This window comes from Eulemur rufifrons, chromosome 9 (assembly GCF_041146395.1).
Source record: "Eulemur rufifrons isolate Redbay chromosome 9, OSU_ERuf_1, whole genome shotgun sequence".
Lineage (NCBI taxonomy): Eukaryota > Metazoa > Chordata > Mammalia > Primates > Lemuridae > Eulemur > Eulemur rufifrons.
The window spans coordinates 37,380,678-37,398,030 of NC_090991.1; the positions used below are offsets into that span (position 1 = coordinate 37,380,678).

The 17,353-nt window shown below is 49.4% G+C and overlaps 1 long non-coding RNA gene across 2 annotated transcripts in view; it reads left to right on the top strand.

The window, feature by feature from the left end:
• The first annotated feature begins 2,829 nt into the window (after positions 1 to 2,829).
• Positions 2,830 to 17,353, top strand: part of LOC138392124 (uncharacterized) — a 129,579-nt gene continuing 115,055 nt past the window's right edge. Inside the window, exons 1-4 of one of the 2 annotated variants that reach the window (XR_011234896.1) lie at positions 2,830 to 2,892; positions 7,118 to 7,317; positions 8,486 to 8,537; positions 10,529 to 11,710. This is a non-coding gene — a long non-coding RNA (uncharacterized lncRNA). Of the gene's footprint in view, positions 2,893 to 7,117; positions 7,318 to 8,485; positions 8,538 to 10,528; positions 11,711 to 17,353 lie in introns of those variants that run through there. The other variant, XR_011234895.1, reaches the window with a different exon arrangement.

Genomic DNA, 17,353 nt, shown 5'->3' on the forward strand with positions numbered 1-17,353 from the left:
GATGCCCTGGGTGTCATGAGAGTGGTCACCATTGCATCCCAGCTGTGCTGAGGGTGCAGTTTGCGTTGTAAGTGAAGGTGACTTCATGTTCTATGATTGGAGTGGACACTCCAATGTGACTGAGCAAAGGACATGTCCATAAGAGAAGCCAAAAAGCATTGTGCTTGTTTATGTCTGGGACACCTTTGGACCAACTGGCCTTTGGTCTTCCAAAGATTGATCGCCTTATGGAAGTGGAGGCTGTTCAACATGGAATACCTAAGTATCAGCAGATACTTAATAAACATTTGGTTGATTGATGAAGTGACTTCAAACTTCTCCTAAGATGTCACCACTCCCTCTACCCCTTTCTTGGGAATGCCTTTCTTCCCGACTTTTAAATTTCCTTTGTTGGACACTGACTTCAGATCCTGGTCTCAGAAGCAGCTTGAGTAGGACCTGTTTCACGGTAGAGCAGAGAACGCCCTGATCCTAAGGAATGGCCCCAGGGCACCTGCTTTACTTCTTCAGTGACTTCATTCCTTCATTCAACAAATATTTGGTGAATACTTACGTGCCAGGCGTGGTGCTAGACTCTACAGATATAAAGATGAACACACACTGTTCCTGGCCTGGCCAAGCTTACATGGAGCATTGTGGGTGCGTTAGCCTGCTCAGGCTGCCATACCAAAATACCACAGGCTACGTGGCTTAAACAACAGGAATTTATTCCTTCACAGTTCTGGAAGCTGGAAGTCCCAGACCGAGGTCCGGCAGGATTGGTTTCTGGTGAGAGCTCTCTTCCTGGCTTGCAGATGGCCGCCTTCTTGCCATGTCCTCACATGGCCTTTCCTTGCTGTGTGTTTGAGGAGAGAGAGAAGGAGCTCTCTGGTGTTTCTTCTTATGAGAACACTAATTCTATCAGATCAGAACCCCACCCTTGTGACCTCATTTAACCTTAATTACTTCCTTAGAGGCTCTATCTCCAATTGGGGGTTAGGGCTTCAACATATGGATTTTGGGGGGACCCAAACATTCAGTTCATAACAGCTAGACAATTGCAGAAGCAATTACCCAAAGCAGTAAAAGTACAAGAACATGTATGAGAGGGCATATGCTAAATTCAGGATGGGGATGGAGGGGGATGCAAATAGAGTTTCCCAAGGGTTTAAATTGTATCTATTGATAATGCTTTGTTTGTGGTGGACAAAGGTCCTCATTGTATTATCCTTTATTTCATAATATTTAAAAAATAGGCCAGGCAAGTTGGCTTACGCCTATAATCCTTGCACTTTGGGAGGCTGAGGAGGGAGGATTCTTGAGGCCAGGAGTTCAAGGCCAGCCTGGGCAACATAGCAAGATTCATCTCTACAAAAAATTAAAAGAAAATTAGCCAGACATGGTGGTGCACACCTGTAGTCCTAGCTACTCGGGAGGCTGAAGCAGGAGGATCCCTTGAGCCCAGGAGTTCGAGGCTACACAGCGAGATAGGATCGTGCCAATACACTCTAGCCTGGGTGACAGAGAGAGACCTTGTCTCAAAAAAACAAAAATGAATAAAGAAAGACAATATTATAGTACAGTGCACTGTAATAACTGCGGGGCAAGCCCAACATGCCACAGGAGCACATAGGAGGGGAATCGGGAAACCTATAAAAAGTGGCATCTTAGGGGCAATAGTAGTGACCCAGGTGCAGGGAGGAAGGCCGTGGTGAGTGGTCAGTAGAAGTGCCAAGGCCGGAAGTCTTGCCCAGCCAAGCGACTCCCTCACTCAACTTTGGAGCTAAGGAGACAGGGAGAGCCACACTGTTTGACTTGGCCTCCTTTCAGGGGCGATGTGGCCCGTGGGCCATATTTCTGGCCTTTGTTACCTGCTCAATGGGTTGGTTGTGTTTGGCACATGAGATACCTTTGACTTTTGCCATGTCTTTGAAGTGAATCTCTCTCCTGTTGTGGCACATGAAATAGATGGCGTTCAACATGCTTCCCAGAGTTGCCTCTTCCCCAGTCTCTGCCTGTGCCTGTCCATTTGTCCATCCACGCATCATCCAGCATCCATTTACTGAGCACCTTGCCAGGTACTAGGCCAGGTGCTAGGGCTTGAAGGCCTGCACGCCATAGCCCTGGGCCTGAAGGAGCCTGCCCAGCCGTGGAACACAATTTCTCCATGTTTGTATGGGGCTCCTGTATTTCCAAGCACATTCTTCGGTCTCATCTCATTGAACTCTCAGGGCTGCCCTGTGTGGTAAGTTTCCATTCCATGATTGAGGAAACAGAAAGAGAAGAAGTGACTTGCCCTTTGACTCCAAGCTAAGGGGCTTTTCCCACCATACCAGGCTGTCTTTGCTGACGCTCAGCATGACCCGCAGGGCTCAGGCTGGGCTGCCCCCTCCTTGCCTGGAAAAGCCACTCTCAGATGAGGTTTACTGCACACCATCCTGCTCAGCACAGGTTTCTGAGAATGCGCAGGGAGCAGGACCCAGCAGTAACCTCACAGTTGTTCAGTCTAACCACCCCATGGATGACTTGATTGCCCAGAGGGTAAAGAAAAGCGTATCCTACCATAACCTCGGGCCCCTGTTATCACAAGAAAGAGCAGGGCGAGTCTTGAGACCCCTAGAGAAGGTCCCTGACCTGGAGAGACCCAACAGAGGAGCCAGACTGAGTCCCCAGGAGAAAGCCAGCTCTGCAGAAACTCAGGTCTGCTGTTCTCACATATGGATTCCTGGTCAAAGTACCAATTTCTTGGCTCTACCCAGAGTGTCCAATGGCTTTCACTCCCTGTGGACTTGTAACTCAATGTGCAAAGTCCAAGATCACATCTCTTGCGCACCTCCAACCCCTGTTTTGTCTCACTTGGGAGTAATCTATTCCCACGTGAAGCCAAGGGAAGTGGACCTCCACCAGTGCCAGGTAACCTAACAGGCAGATCTGGCGTGGATTTAGGGGTCCAGCCAGATAGGGACACCCTACATTTGAGAAAGGTTCGGCTTTGAACTTAGCTTGAGTTTTGTAATCAGAAAATCTGAAAAGAAGTTCTTTTCATTTTGGCACATGTGTACACTCTGTGCTGTCTGGTCAGTATTAAGAATTAGATTTGGAGGGAGATTATAATCTTTGTAGGGTTTTAATCAGAACTTGGTCCACCAGCAGGGAAAGGAGCAACAGGTGTGAGGTGAGGAAGTCGTCGGGCTGCAGGCAGCGAGGGGATGGCTCTCCAGGAGGAAGAAAAGGGAAGGAGGGCCGGCACCGGCCAGCGGGAAGCCTCGGGTCAACCTGACACCTGTTGCCACGGCCTGGTGGCGGTTTCCTGCCCTTGTCAGGACTTGTGCACAGAGAGAACAATGGGTTTGCCTTGACAGGAAGATGCTTCCTGTTTTGCTGCGTGGGTTCACTGTCGGGCATTGAGAGGGAGGGCTTTCTGTGTCTGTTTTTCATGTTGCCAAGCTCTCTGAGGAAGGGTGGGGGCAGGTGAGGACGGGGGTCAGAGGGAAGGTGAAAGGGAAAGCAGGGGAGCAGTTTATTCTCCCAGAATTGCTCAGCAAAACCTCACGCCATTCTAGTTTCAGCCAACCGCAGGGGTGGAGGGGTGGCCATGCCGTCCTATCGTCCCCAACATCTCCAAGCCCAGAATCCTTCTTTTTGTCCCCCAGTGAGACCCAGTGTTGACTTCCACGGTGACCTCTCTTGGCAAGGTGGCGAGGGCAACCGGAAGCTTGGACTGAAATAATCTCTGTGGTGAAAGCAGGGGCGACAAATGAGGCTGGTCTCAGCTGGCAAGCGGGGAATTAGAAATCCAGATACCCACTCCCCATTCCCGTCTGGCCCCTGCCGGGCCAGTCCTGCACGTTCAGAGCTGAAATTGTATGTGCTGTTATTAGGAGGCCCAGGTGTCTTGACACTTGCTGAGCCTGAGGCTGTCTGTGGCAGTGGAGAAGAGCGTGGGGTTCCAGCTCAGCCAGCACAGTTTCTCTGAGGTCCCTTTCTCCTGTTTCCTCGCCTGGGGATGGAGCCAGATGATGCTGGCTGTCCTCTCTGGTCTCTCACTTGGGGTTTCCATTGAGCATCTCTTGGAGGGGCTGTGGGCTCAGAGAAGCTTAGGTTGTGCACATTTAGGGAATCCTGGTACAGCTTTGGTCAGAACAAAAAGATGGGGGAGCCCTGAAACCATCCTGTTCCTTCCCACACAACTGTTTAAGGAGACATCGTCCGCTTCATCTGCCTCCTCCGGTGCCCCTCGTGGCATTCAAAGCCCTTCTCAGCCTGGCCCATCGGACGTCTCTGGCCTTGATCTCCCCAACCCCTGTGCCCACTTTGTGCTCCTACCATTCTGGACCAACTTTGGGTTCCCCAAAAGCTCTGTGAATTTTTACTCTTCTGGGATTTTCTGCATGTTCTCTCAGGCTAACATAGCTCCGGCTCCTTCTCCCTCTGTCAGACTCTAACTCACCATTGAAGACCCAGCTCAAATAGCCGTCACCTCCTGGAGCCCCTGAGCCTACAGAACACTGTTCACACTGCTGTGACAGCATCTCTCAGTCAAATTTGTGTCCTAGGTGTGGCTGCATCTTTCTCCTCCTATCAGGTTACACCTAAGTGGCACCTCATTTATTTCTTAGATACTTAACATAGCACCTGGCATATTGTTGGTGCTCAACCAAAGAGTGTTAAGTTAAAGTGAAGCATATTTTCATTGATTTGACCCCAAACAGGCTACACGTAGAGCTCATGCAATAGTGGCCACTCCATGGCACTGCTGGGGAAGAGCTGGGCAGAGATGGGGAGCTTATGGGCATCTCTCCAGCCACCTGTGTGGTCACCTGCCCATCTTCCTCAAAGGCCAGTGTTGGCATTGGCTACTGAGTAAAGCTCATGGGGTCCTTGCTCTGCGGAAGCTCCCGGGCTGGCCGCCTTCAGGGAACTCCCAGACTGGTAGGCAGGTCACCCATTTCAAGGCTCTGACATATTGTTTGAGGAAGAACTAGAGTGAATACTTACTCAGCACCTACTGTATACCACACGCTGAATACCCTCATTCAGTATCACAACAACCCTACCAGGTAAACAATCGAGATGCCCATTCTACAGATGAGAAAATAGAGACTCAGACAAGTTAAGAACCTTTCCCAAAGGGCATTCAGAGCCAGTGGCAGCAAGCCAGGAAGGGGACTCTCCCATCCATCCTCTTTCCCTTATACCAGGGGTCCCCAACCTATGGTGAGTTGTATAATTATTTCATTATATATTACAATGTAATAATAATAGAAATAAAGTACACAATAGATGTAACATGCTTAACTCATTCCGAAACCATCCCCCCATCATGGTCTGTGGAAAAATTGTTTTCCATGTAAATGGTCCCTATGCCAAAAAGGCTGGGGACCGCCGGACTGGTTGATAACCAGGAACTCAACTTCACAACCACTGAAAGCCCCAAAATCAAATGCCTCTGCTGTCCCCACGCCAGCAAAAATGGAAGGCCCCGGCAGCGCTGGTGTCCATACGGGACTCACTTCTGAATCGGTGGCTACATGAGCAGCGATGATTCATGGAGAGTAGGCCACGTGCCTGTGTCCTGGCTGCAGGCGAGGCTGGGAGTTTGAGTTTCTGACTTCCACCTGGGGAGGCAGGACCACTGTAAAGGAATTTCCTCCAGAGAGAAAAGCTACTCACAAGATGATGAGCCACAACTTGTCCTTGTGGAAGTGACAAGTGTCCACTACACTGACTCACCCTCAATGTTGCAGTAAAGGACATTCATTTAGATGCCTGAACACACCCCCACCTCTGCGCCCCCGCCCCCTTTATTTTTGTGAGACAAGGCCTTTCTCTGTCACCTGGCTAGAGTGCAGTGGCGTCATCGTAGCTCACAGCAACCTCAAACTCCTGGGCTCAAGTGATCCTCCTGCCTCAGCCTCCCCAGCAGCTGGGACTACAGGTGCACGCTACAATGCCCAGCTAATTTTTCTATCTTTAGTGGAGATGGGGTCTCACTCTTGCTCAGGCTGGTCTCGAACTCCTGAGCTCAAACGATCCACCCGCGTCAGCCTCCCAGAGTGCTAGGATTACAGGTGTGAGTCACCCCGCCCGGCCCACATTCCCTATTTTAAAAGCTTGCTTCTTTCTTCAAATGTGGTTTGGAGCAAAGAGTGTTTATTACATAGTGTTTTGAGGTATAATTTACATGCAGTAAAATTTACCTACTCTACTGTGCCGTTCTAGGGGGTTTTTTACAGATGCATGCAGTTATGTGCCCACTACCACAAGCAAGATGCAGCATATAACAGTTTCATCATTGTCCCTCTCCTGCCACTTTGTAGTCAATCCCTTCCTCTGCCCTCAGCCCCTCACCACCTCTGAACAGAGTCTAGGGGTGCACATACCGGCTGTGCCATCTACCCTGGGGAGGATTTTCCCAGGAAAGAGGCCCATGCAGGCCTGAAAGTGGCTAAGGCCTCTTTGGGCAGGGAATTCTGGCTCCTGGGACCTGGAGCATGACACACAGGGGGTGAGGGGACACATCCTTCACTTGGCAGAGACAAGTACACTGGGGCTTTCAGTGGTTGTGAAGTTGAGTTCCTGGTTATCAACCAGGGCGGGGAAAGAGGATGGATGGGGGAGTCCCCTTCCTGGCTTGCTACTGGCTCTGAATTTGGAAAGGTTCTTAACTTTTCCGAGTCTCTATTTTCTCATCTGTAGAATGGACATCTCAATTGCTTACCTCACAGGGTTGTTGTGACACTGAATGAGGGTATTCAGCGTGTGGCATACAGTAGGTGCTGAGTAAATATTCGCTCCAGTTCTTCCTCAAACAATACGTCAGAGTCTTGAAATTGGTGACCTGCCTACCAGCCTGGGAGTTCCCTGAAGGCTGGGCTGTGGTCCCCCATCCAGCTCGGGAGGTTCCCCAGAGCAAGGACCCCATGAGCTTTACTCAGAAGCTGAACTAGTTTCTGTTCATGGTTTTTGGAACAAATACTTTTGAAGTGAAGAACAAAAATGGAGCAGAAGAGACTCAATGTGTAAATACCAACACAGGCATGCTGGACTCTCCCCCTCCTTGGCTTCTGTCCCGGGGAGGAGAAAGAAAGATTATTGCAAATAGGTTGAAATGATCAAAAGTATAATTTCCTTTCAGATGTCAGGAAGAAGGATGAGGTCACTCTGTGGCTCCAGCTCACGGCATGAGTTCCTGTTTGAGTGACAGGTGAGCAGCACCTGGAGCAAACACAAGCTGCCCTCAGATCCAGGTGGAGAAGCCCCACACCTTAAAAGCCCATCTCTGGCCTCCTTCAGACTGTACTCCTCTCTTACAGGTGACGGATGGGCCCACGGCAGGTCTGTGTCTCTCCTTACCCCCTTCTGTGTCATGCTCCAGGTTCCAAGAGTCAGAATTTCCTGCCCAAAGGGCCGTTAGCCAGTTTCAGGCCTTCATGGGCCTCTTCCCTGGGAAAATCCTCCCCAGGACAGATGGTACAGCCGGCGTGTGCACCCCTAGACTCAAGTGATGGCTGAGGGCTGGCTGTCTATGGGGACTGCAGATGGAGCTGAGGTGTACAGGCTGGGGAGGGGACAAAGGGTGCTGAGGGGAGAAGCTCTCCAAGGAATCTGAGATGTCTTTTTTTTTTTTTTTTTTGAGACAGAGTCTCACTCTGTTGCCCAGGCTAGAGTGCCGTGGTGTCAGCCTAGCTCACAGCAACCTCAAACTCCTGGGCTCAAGCGATCCTCCTGTCTCAGCCTCCTGAGTAGCTGGGACTACAGGCATGCACCACCATGCCCGGGTAATTTTTTCTATATATATATTATTTAGCTGTCCAGCTAATTTCTCTATTTTTTTTTAGTAGAGACGGGGTCTTGCTCTTGCTCAGGCTGGTCTCGAACTCGTGAGCTCAAACGATCCACCCACCTCGGCCTCCTAGAGTGGGAATCTGAGATTTCTAAACTTAAACATGGCCTTTCAGGTCGTTATGAAAATGTAGTTTTCATTACGAAAACATATTTTCAAAATGGAGTGGAACTTGTTTTATTTAACCGTCTATTAGCTGGATTTATAAAGTGACTATCTGGGCTTGTGGTATGCAGGCCTCCATTGTACTGTCGCCTGGGCCCTGTGCATGTCTGAGACAGGCCGAAGTGAACTTAATTGAGCTTCCACAGAGAGTCACCAAAGCTCTCTGCGGCCAGTCTTCCTGGTGGCATCCCTGTACCCCTTTCCTGAGGAGGTGAGAGAGGAAGAGAAGGAGGGGACATCTACGGGAGGTCTGCTTTGTGGCTGAGTCTGTCCTGGGCTCTTTTGCTCACATTATCTCATTGGGGTCTCTCAACTACCCTGCCAGGTGGGCACATGATTGCCAATTTATAGACGGGGAAACGGAAGCTCAGCAACATTTGGGTGCCTTCAGTGTCCGAGCTGGGATTCCAACCCCGATCCGTGTAGCTCCGAGTCCGGCAGTCTCCCGCGTTGCCTAGAAAGAGTTCTGCTCACCTAGGCTCTTCTCCCCAACAGGATTCCCGGGCTTGAGGGCCAGGAGTCGACCACTTCAACGCATCGGAATGAGGTATGCACCACCGCTATGGGGAAAAACGAAACAAACCCAAACCTGAAATTTCCAGAACCTTCTCTGGTTGGTGCTATTTTTGTTGAAAGCCGAAAAGAGCAAACGTACAGGAGGCGGCGGGGGCAGAGGGCGCGCAGACACACAGGTTACATGTGAAACTGCGGTGGGTGCACGCGGGGCCGGGGGGGCCGGGGGGGGAGGGGCGGGGGGCCGGGGGGGGGAGGGGCGGGGGGCCGGGGGGGGGGAGGGGGGGGAGGGGCGGGGGGCCGGGGGGGGAGGGGCGGGGGGCCGGGGGGGGGAGGGGCGGGGGGCCGGGGGGGGAGGGGCGGGGGGCCGGGGGGGGAGGGGCGGGGGGCCGGGGGGGGGGAGGGGCGGGGCTCGGCACGAAGAACTGCGGCCTTTGAGTCGGTCCCGGTTTTGAATCCAGGTGCGCCTGCTTGCTAATTGTTTGACTCTGACTACACCGCTCAACTACACAGCAGCTCAGTTTCACTATCTTCAAAAATATCATCGATAATAGGGTTTCTTCTAAGAGTCTCCGGGAGGAGGAAATGAAATCTCGACAGCGAGGCGCTGGCCCGGGGCGGGCTGTGGACGAGAGTCGTTCCCTTCCTCCCTGTCCTCCGCGCGGTGCCCCGAGTCGCCACAGCCCATCTCGGCACTTGGTAGATCGCTACAGCTGAGAAATCCAAAAATAAACTTGAATTATGGTGGGTTCAGGCCCGAGGTCCCTGGCAGGCACTTCTGTGTAAATAGCAGAAGTGAAAAGGGAAAAAAAAAGGCCATTTCATTTCTAGTATTTGCAACGAAGAACCCCCATTGCGTGGGCGGCCCACGGTGGGGGGGGGGGCGGCGGTGGCACGGGAAGGTTTGGTATTTTTTTCCTCTGCTGTTTTTGTTTTTGTTCTGTGATGATGTGGGGGGACTCTCCAGGGACATCATGTGTCACGGAGCAGGGAGAAGGGGGAGGTGTGAAGGCAGGCAGAGAGGGAGATTTGATCCTGTCTGTGACATCATAGGGCAGAATTGGGGATGGGTAGAAAAGGTCCTGTGGTTGTCATGCCCTTCCTACCTCCCACCCAAAACACAGTTGGGCAAGTCCCTCAATTCATTTTTCAGTGAGTTTCCCAAGAAAGGCTATCTTCGGGCACTTGCGTTATTCTTCAAATACTACAGGGCAGACTCCGTGTAAAGGCGGGGTGTGGTGTGTGTTTGTGGGTCACAGAAACTGACGAGAAGGCAAGTGGCTGGCCCACCTGGCATGGACCCACACTGATGGCAGTCGCAGGTCGTTACTATTATATTATTTTTAGCAAAATGCTTCCCTCCTCCCCAAACCTAATTTTTCACTATTCTAGGCTCAGTAAGATGAAGTGAGTTTCCCCAAGGTCATAAGGAGGAGAGCTGGGACTCGGACTGGCTGCCTCCTTTGCACGGGGCCTGCACTCGCCATCCTAATTATGGGGCAAGCTGGGCTCTGACCGGAGGCCTGGGGAATCCAGGTCACCATGACCTTTACCCTGTGGTCTTGAGTTCTGCAGCTTTTTTTTTTTTTTTTTTTTTTGAGACAGTCTTGCTCTGTAGCCTAGGCTGGAGTGCAGTGGCACCATTATAGCTCACTGCAGCCTTGAACTCCTGGGCTTAGGGGATCCTTTTGCCTCAGCCTCCCAAGTAGGTGGGACTATAGGTGCGCACCACCGTGCCTAGCTGAGTTTTTAATTTTTTGTAGAGGCAGGGTGTTGCTATGTTACCCAGACTGGTCAGGAACTCCTGGGCTCAAGTGATCCTCCCGACTCAGCCTCCCAAAATGCTGGGAAATACAGGTGTGAGCCACCACTCCTGGCCTCTTTTTTTTTTTTTTTTTTGCTTTTTAATGGACATAATGACATTATGAGTCAATGTTGTTTTTAAAAAAGGAGCAAAGAATCTCAAAGGGGTTGAACTCATCAATAACAACACACCATCCCATGCTTGTATTTACCTTTGTCTAGAGTCTCTGGAGGTGACTTTATGGAGAATGTAACCAAGTTGCCTCCTGTTCCCACTACAAATAACTGGAGGAAGGAATTCAAGCAGTAAAAAGAGGCTGTTGGATGGGCCCAAGGAGAAGCTTCTCAACGGTATGGGGACGATAAATGCAGGAGCCACTGGAGGGTGGAAACAACATCCTTCCCATCCCCTGTGCCTCCAGCACCTTTTGGTGTTTGCCAAATACCACCACCTCCTACCTCTCCCCTGTGCCTGTACTGCCCTGCTAGAACCAGCTCAAATGCCACCCCTCAGACTTCCCAGCGTGCCATGAAGAATCATGTTCCCAGGGTGACTCTGGTACCTCTGTACCTCTGTTTAGCATCTATGTTGTTCTCCCTTGACTTAAAGTCAAGTCCTTTTTTTTTATTTTTGGAGAGGAGATATGGGGCAACACTGAAGAAAGGAATTGGGTCAAAAGAGGTATTTTTAATTATGAAAGAAGTATCAGCTTGGTAAATGCTGCTGGAATGGTCTAAGAAAGAGGGAAACATTGATAATGCAGAAGAAAGAAAGGATGTTGCTGGTTGATGTCTCTGAGTAAGCAAGAGGGGATGGGATCTAGGGCACAAGTCCAGGGTCAGCCTTAAGGATAAATAGTTCATAGCAAGAGGAGGGACCGAAAGGCAGAGAGGGTATACAGGTAGGTGAGTAGAAGTGATGGCGGAGCTCGGAATGTTCTTTTTTGATTGATTTTCTTTCCTCAGTGAAAGGGGAAGGTGAGAATGTCGATGTGGGAGGAGGTGTTGAAAGTCTAAGGATAGAAGAGAAAATATGAAATAGCTCACTTTAAAAAAAGCATATTGGCTGGTGCTCTGGCTCATGCTTATGATCACAGCATTTAGGAGGCGGACGTGGGAGGATTGCTTGAGATCAAGAGTTCAAGACTAGCCTGGGCAACATTGTGAGACCTAGGGAAAAAAAAAAAGTTTTGCTGAACTTTGGAAAAATGAGTTGCCTGTTAGTGGTTTAAAAAAATTTTTTTTTTCTCAAACCTTGCTAAATTGAAACCTGTCAATCCCCAATGCCAGTAGATACTCTCATGTTCTGTTGAAAGAAATGGGAACTGATTTTTCTGGAGAGTAATTTGGTAAACATTTAGGACAAGTCTTAGAATTTTGTATACCTTTTGACCTAATTCTTTTCTTCTAAGGGGTTAATGAATGGCTTTTCATAAAGATATTGTTATTATTGTATTCATAGCAAGGTTTTTTTTTAAGTATGGCAAAAATAGGGCCAATATTAATGTTGATTTGGATAAATTGTGGTTTAATATACGACAGAATACCATATAAGCCATTACAATTGATGTTATATTTGTTAGTCAAATAAGCAAAGTGACAAAAACCAGTTACAAAATAGAAGCATAGTGTGATCTCCATTTGAAGATGGGAAAATGCCGGGAAGGATACACACCTGGGTGTTTTAACCCTTTACTTCTGGGTAGGAGGATTTTAATTTTCTTCTTTTTGTTTCTCTGAATTGCCTCAATTTTCTGCAATGAACATGTGTTCCATTTAGAAATGGAAAATCATTTTTTAAGTGTCTTGAGTTGATTCTCTAAGTAAACTCCTTGGTCTTTAAATTCTGAAAACTGTAGAAAGCAGATCAAAATGTAAGATGTCAGAGTGGGAAGAGCTGTTGGAAGTCCCTTGGGTCAGAGCTGTGGACACTGCTGCTCGGTCCACACCCAGTGGTGATAAATCAGAATCACCAGGGATGGCCCCAGGGGTCAAGGTCATTGAAAGGTCCGCAGGTGATTCCGATGTGCAGCCACATCTGAGAACCACTGCTTCGGAGCTGCACTAGCAGAGTGGCTACTAGCCACCTGTGGCTATTTAAATTTCATTTAAATTAAGTAGAATTACCAGCCTGAGCAAGAGCGAGACCCTGTCTCTACTAAAAAAATAGAAAGAAATTAGCTGGACAACTAAAAATATATATATATAAAAAATTAGCCAGGCGTGGTGGCACATGCCTGTAGTCCCAGCTACTCGGGAGGCTGAGGCAGGAGGATTGCTTGAGTCCAGGAGTTTGAGGTTGCTCTGAGCTAGGCTGACGCCATGGCACTCTAGCCCGGGCAACAGAGTGAGACCCTGTCTCAAAAAAAAAAAAAAAAAAAAAAAAAATTAATTAAGTAAAATTAAATAAAATGAAAAATAAAATGAGTGCCACCTTTTAAGCCCTCATTAGTCACATGTGGTCAGTGGCTGCTGTATCGGACACTGCAGGTGGAGGTCGACCTCTCAATTTTCAGGAGAGGAGACCAGAAAGGCTCTTGGCAGGGGGGTACCTTCCTTCTAGCAGGCCTGAGGCTCAGGGAAGGAGATGCCTCCTATTTTTGCCTGCTCTAGGGCTGCAGAACAGACCTCACTGGGCCTGTATTCAATAGAATAATTATGTGACTAGAAAGTTCCTTCTGCTTTCTTGAATCTACCCCATCCTCTTCATGGAGCACGGAGAGGCTTTAAGCGGCCTGTTATTTTCAGGGGCTCAAGAGACCCAGGCCCTTCCTAGCTGTTCAGCCCGGTCAGGCCGCCAGGTGAGCTGTTTACATGGAATCTGGGCGCGCAGAGGAGAGCAGAACAGGCCGAGTGTTTTCCACGGCTACTGAGAACGATGAGCGAGTGGAGGCAGAATAACAAAAAGCCACTTCAAAAACACACCAGAAAATGTCACAAAGCACAGACAATCAGAGTTTTGAAACGCACCCCCTCCCCCCAAAACCCTGACAAGAGAGCAAAAACAAGTCACGAGGGAGCCTGTAGCCCTCATGGTTTCGAGACCTTGGTCGCGGTTGCTGACTTGAGAGCCAGCCTGTCCCGGCAGTTCTGAGAGGAGTGGGGAGCTGAGCCCGCGGGGGCTCAGAAACCTCACCTGAGTTCGGAGAATTGTGGTGGGACAGTCCCCGAGTGCTCTGTGTCTCTGGGAAGACAGAGGGGTGTGGGAATGGCAGGCTGGGTAACAGTGTGGGGCGGTTCCAGCCCAGAGACAGGAAGCAGAGTCCCACCTGGCCCCAGGCTTCTGGCACCTACCGCCTGGGAAGGGGAGGCCCCCGTGGACATACTCCATTTGGGAATTCCAAGGCGCAAAGTCACCCACACCCAGCTCCTTGAGGACTGGAGCTGAGGACCCAACCGTGAGGAAGCCAAGCTAAGGCTGGTGCCCCCCCTCACCTTACTCCATTTTCCAAATTGCCGTCGGGCCACGAGGCACAGTGAAGAGAGCCCTGGAGGTGGAGGACTTGGGCTCACATGCCAAGCTCTGTTACTCACCTGCTGTACGACCTTTGGACCTTAGTTTCTCGACCTGCAAATTGTAGGGTTGGTCTAGATGGATGCCCTCCGCCCTAGCTGCACATTGGACTCACTTGGCGAGCTACAAAAATTAACACAACACTGGTTGTCCTGGGATAGAGCCTGGGCATCAGAATTTTAAAAAGTCCTTTAGATGATTCCAATGTGCAGCCACGCTTGAGAACCACTAGTCTAGCGAGAGCTCCTCGAAGTGCGCACGCGCACAGGAATCACCTGCGCATCTTGTTAAAATTCGGATTCTAATTCAGTAGGTCTGGCGTAGGGTCTGGAGTCTGCAGGTCTGACAGGCTCCCAGATGATGGACCACACCTGGAGCAGTAGCGAGTCTGTGTTGATGTCCCCTTCGCTCCAACTGGCAAGTTGGATCCAAGCTCCACCAACTCAGTCTGTTTTTGTTTTTGTGTTGGTAGCTGGCTGTCATCGCCTATTTCTGCCAATAGCATAGTTGTTTCTAAGGTCTTTCTTTTTCCTCCCTTTCTCACAAGAATTGTGTAAATTCTCACCCATCATTTGAATTCTGAGTAGATGCCGTGGATATGAATCAAACAGGGACCTTCCCTTCGAGGACGGAAAATGTAAGATAAAGCTGGGCTGTGGCATGAGTTCAAGGTGGGGCAGAGGCTATTTTTCACTGAGAGGCTTGGAAGGACTCTATGGAACCGATAATGACAGTTAACCACTGTTTAAGTGTTTTACATCTGATATCTCATTTTATCCTCACAACAACCCTATGGGTAAGTATCAATAATGTCCCCCAGTTCACACATGAGGAAGCTGAAGCTTAAGGAGAATCAGATTTTTCCAAGGGAGCACAGCAAGCAAGGTACAGTGCTGGGTGGGACTTGAACTCAGGTCCCTGTGCCGACTAGAAGTCCGCTTAGGGCATGGTTGGTATTTGGGCTGCATGTCTGACCAGACCCAATTGGACCCGGAGCACCAATTTGTTGTTGGGGATGGGATGAGTTTGCATGATTTTAGTCCACTTAGGCACCCCCTCTACTTACCTTCCATACCTCCCCAACCAGGAAGGGACAGGTGCTAACAGTTTCCACACCCCCAGCCCCCAGGCCCAGGCCTCAAGGCCCTTGTGCAGAACTTGGGGGCTGGGTTCCCACTTTTTCCCACTTGGCTGCCTGTCCCAGCATATGTCTCTGCTGCCTGCATCTTTCTCTACTTATATCATTTTCTTTTCTCCAGGGGAGCAGGCGGGATGTCCAGCTTTTTGTAGGGTTGTGCCTTTCTAGGAGGATAACCCCAGGGAGTGCTGCATGGAAGGTTGCCTGAGGCTTCCAGGATTGCTGCAACTTCTGAACTTCTCAGACTCCACTGGGTTCTGAGTTAAAATGGTAGGCAGCAGCCCAATCCAGTGGTTTTTCCAAGGTGACTCATCCCATCTTGTCTCACCTCCTGATATTATGGTTACAGGTTTGGGTTTGGGATGAAAGGTGAGAAAGAAGGAGGAATGAAGACCTCCTTGTCCCTCCTCTAGAGCTTGAGTTCCTGGATATGGGGACTTTGTCCTTTCATTTTTGTATTCTGGTGTAGCACTGTACAGTGCCAAGCAGATAGATGCATCATAATGTTGTCAGATGACTGAATGACAGTGACTTGGATGTGTTTTCTTATTGCATTGACCAAGAGATTCACCTGGCACAGGCTTGCAAAGGCCCCGGAACCCTGTGGGCGCAGTTACTGGGAAATCTGTCTCTTTCACCACATCTTCTTGGGTTCTGTAGCAGCTCAGGAAGGTGAGGTTTGCTTACAGAGCCCCAACCCCTTGATATGCTGGGTGAGTTGTAGAACGCCAACTTTGAGAGCAATCAGGAAAGGTCCTATAAAGGTTAGATAGCCCCAGAATTGTAGAATGGGGGACCCATGGAAGGAGGATACCCCTCTCTTCCTTACTTTCCAGAGAAAGGATCAACTTATTGTAGCAGAAATTTCTTAAAATTGTGTTTGAATATCTAAATTTTTGTATTTGAATATCTTGGAGGCAGGGATGAAAAAGGTGAAGGGTTCAATCCACATGGGAGAATTTTGCTGTTCAGATAATTTTTCTCTCATCATTAAAAAAAATGCAAAATACTGCCAGGTGCAGTGGCTCACGCCTGTAGTCCTAGCACTTTGAGAGGCCAAGATGGGAGGATCTCATGAGACCAGGAGTTTGAGACCAGCCCGAGCAACATAGTGAGATCCCTTCTCTACAAAAAAATAAAAAATTAGCTGGGTGTGGTGGTGCACACCTGTAGTCCCAGCTACTTGGGAGGCTGAGGCAGGAGGATTGCTTGAGCCTGGGAGTTTGAGGTTCCTGTGCATTATGATGATACCACTGCACTCTCACTCTAGCCTGGGCAACAGAACAATATCCTGTCTCAAAAACAAACAAATAAAAAAACCCAAAGAAACGAAACCAAATAAGTGCCAAGGTGCTAAATGTGTTCAATACAATAAGTCACTTCAATACAAAGTGACTTTGTGTTAGTCAATTGGACCCAGTCAGGGAAACATTCCCATTTATTCAACTTGTGTACTTAAGTAAGACAACATTGTTGAGCTAATTCCTTAAGATTCCCTCTTGTCTCTTGAGTCCTACAAGAAATGAGCCAATGAGAGGTTAGTGCCTGCTTCAGAGGGGCCTGTTCCAGCGGGAGAGGGAGAAGGGAGAAGGGCCCAGCTAGGGGAGGCCCTTGTGGTTCTGGCTCTGGATTCAGAGGGGTGCTGCTGTTGGTGTCACAGCCAGAGTATTGCTGTTGACCCAGCCCTCCTTCTCCGGCTCTCTCAAGGGCCCGTGTGGCTAATCCACTTATACCATCTCCTCTGAGAACACGATCCAGCCCAGGGGGGCATGCTGTGGCCTAGCTGGTTCTTCTCCCCTGGGGCCAGGGATGGTTTACGGTGTAAGCTGGCAATTGGTGCTATTTCCAGCCTCTTGTTCAATATGTAGGCTGCTTTTGTTTGTTCGTTTGTTTATTTTTAGAGACAGAGTCCCTTTCTGTCACCCAGGCTGGAGTGCAATGACCCAATCATAGCTCACTGCAGCCTTAAACTCCTGGCCTCAAGCGATCCTCCTGCTACAGCCTCCCAAGTAGCCGGGACTACAGGTGCATGCCACCAATGCCTGGCTAATTTTTAAATTTTTTTGTAGAGATAGAGTCTCACTATGTTGCCCAGGCTGGTCTTGAACTCATGGCCTCAAGCCTGGCCTCCCACCTCAGGCTCCCCAAGTGCTAGGATTCCAGGTGGGAGTCACTGCATCTGGCTGCATTTCTTTATTTTAATTGTTAGGGTTAGAGTTTTTTTTTGGAGAATGGAAATTTGGTGCAAATGATTGAAGTTGGCCCACAGATGTCATTATGCAGTACATATTCGGTGACTCCATTTCCAGGTGTGGACGTAGAGGCCACTAATGGGCTGTGATTTGCCTAAAGTCTCATAGACAATTAGTGGCAGAACTGGGACCAGGGCGTTTCC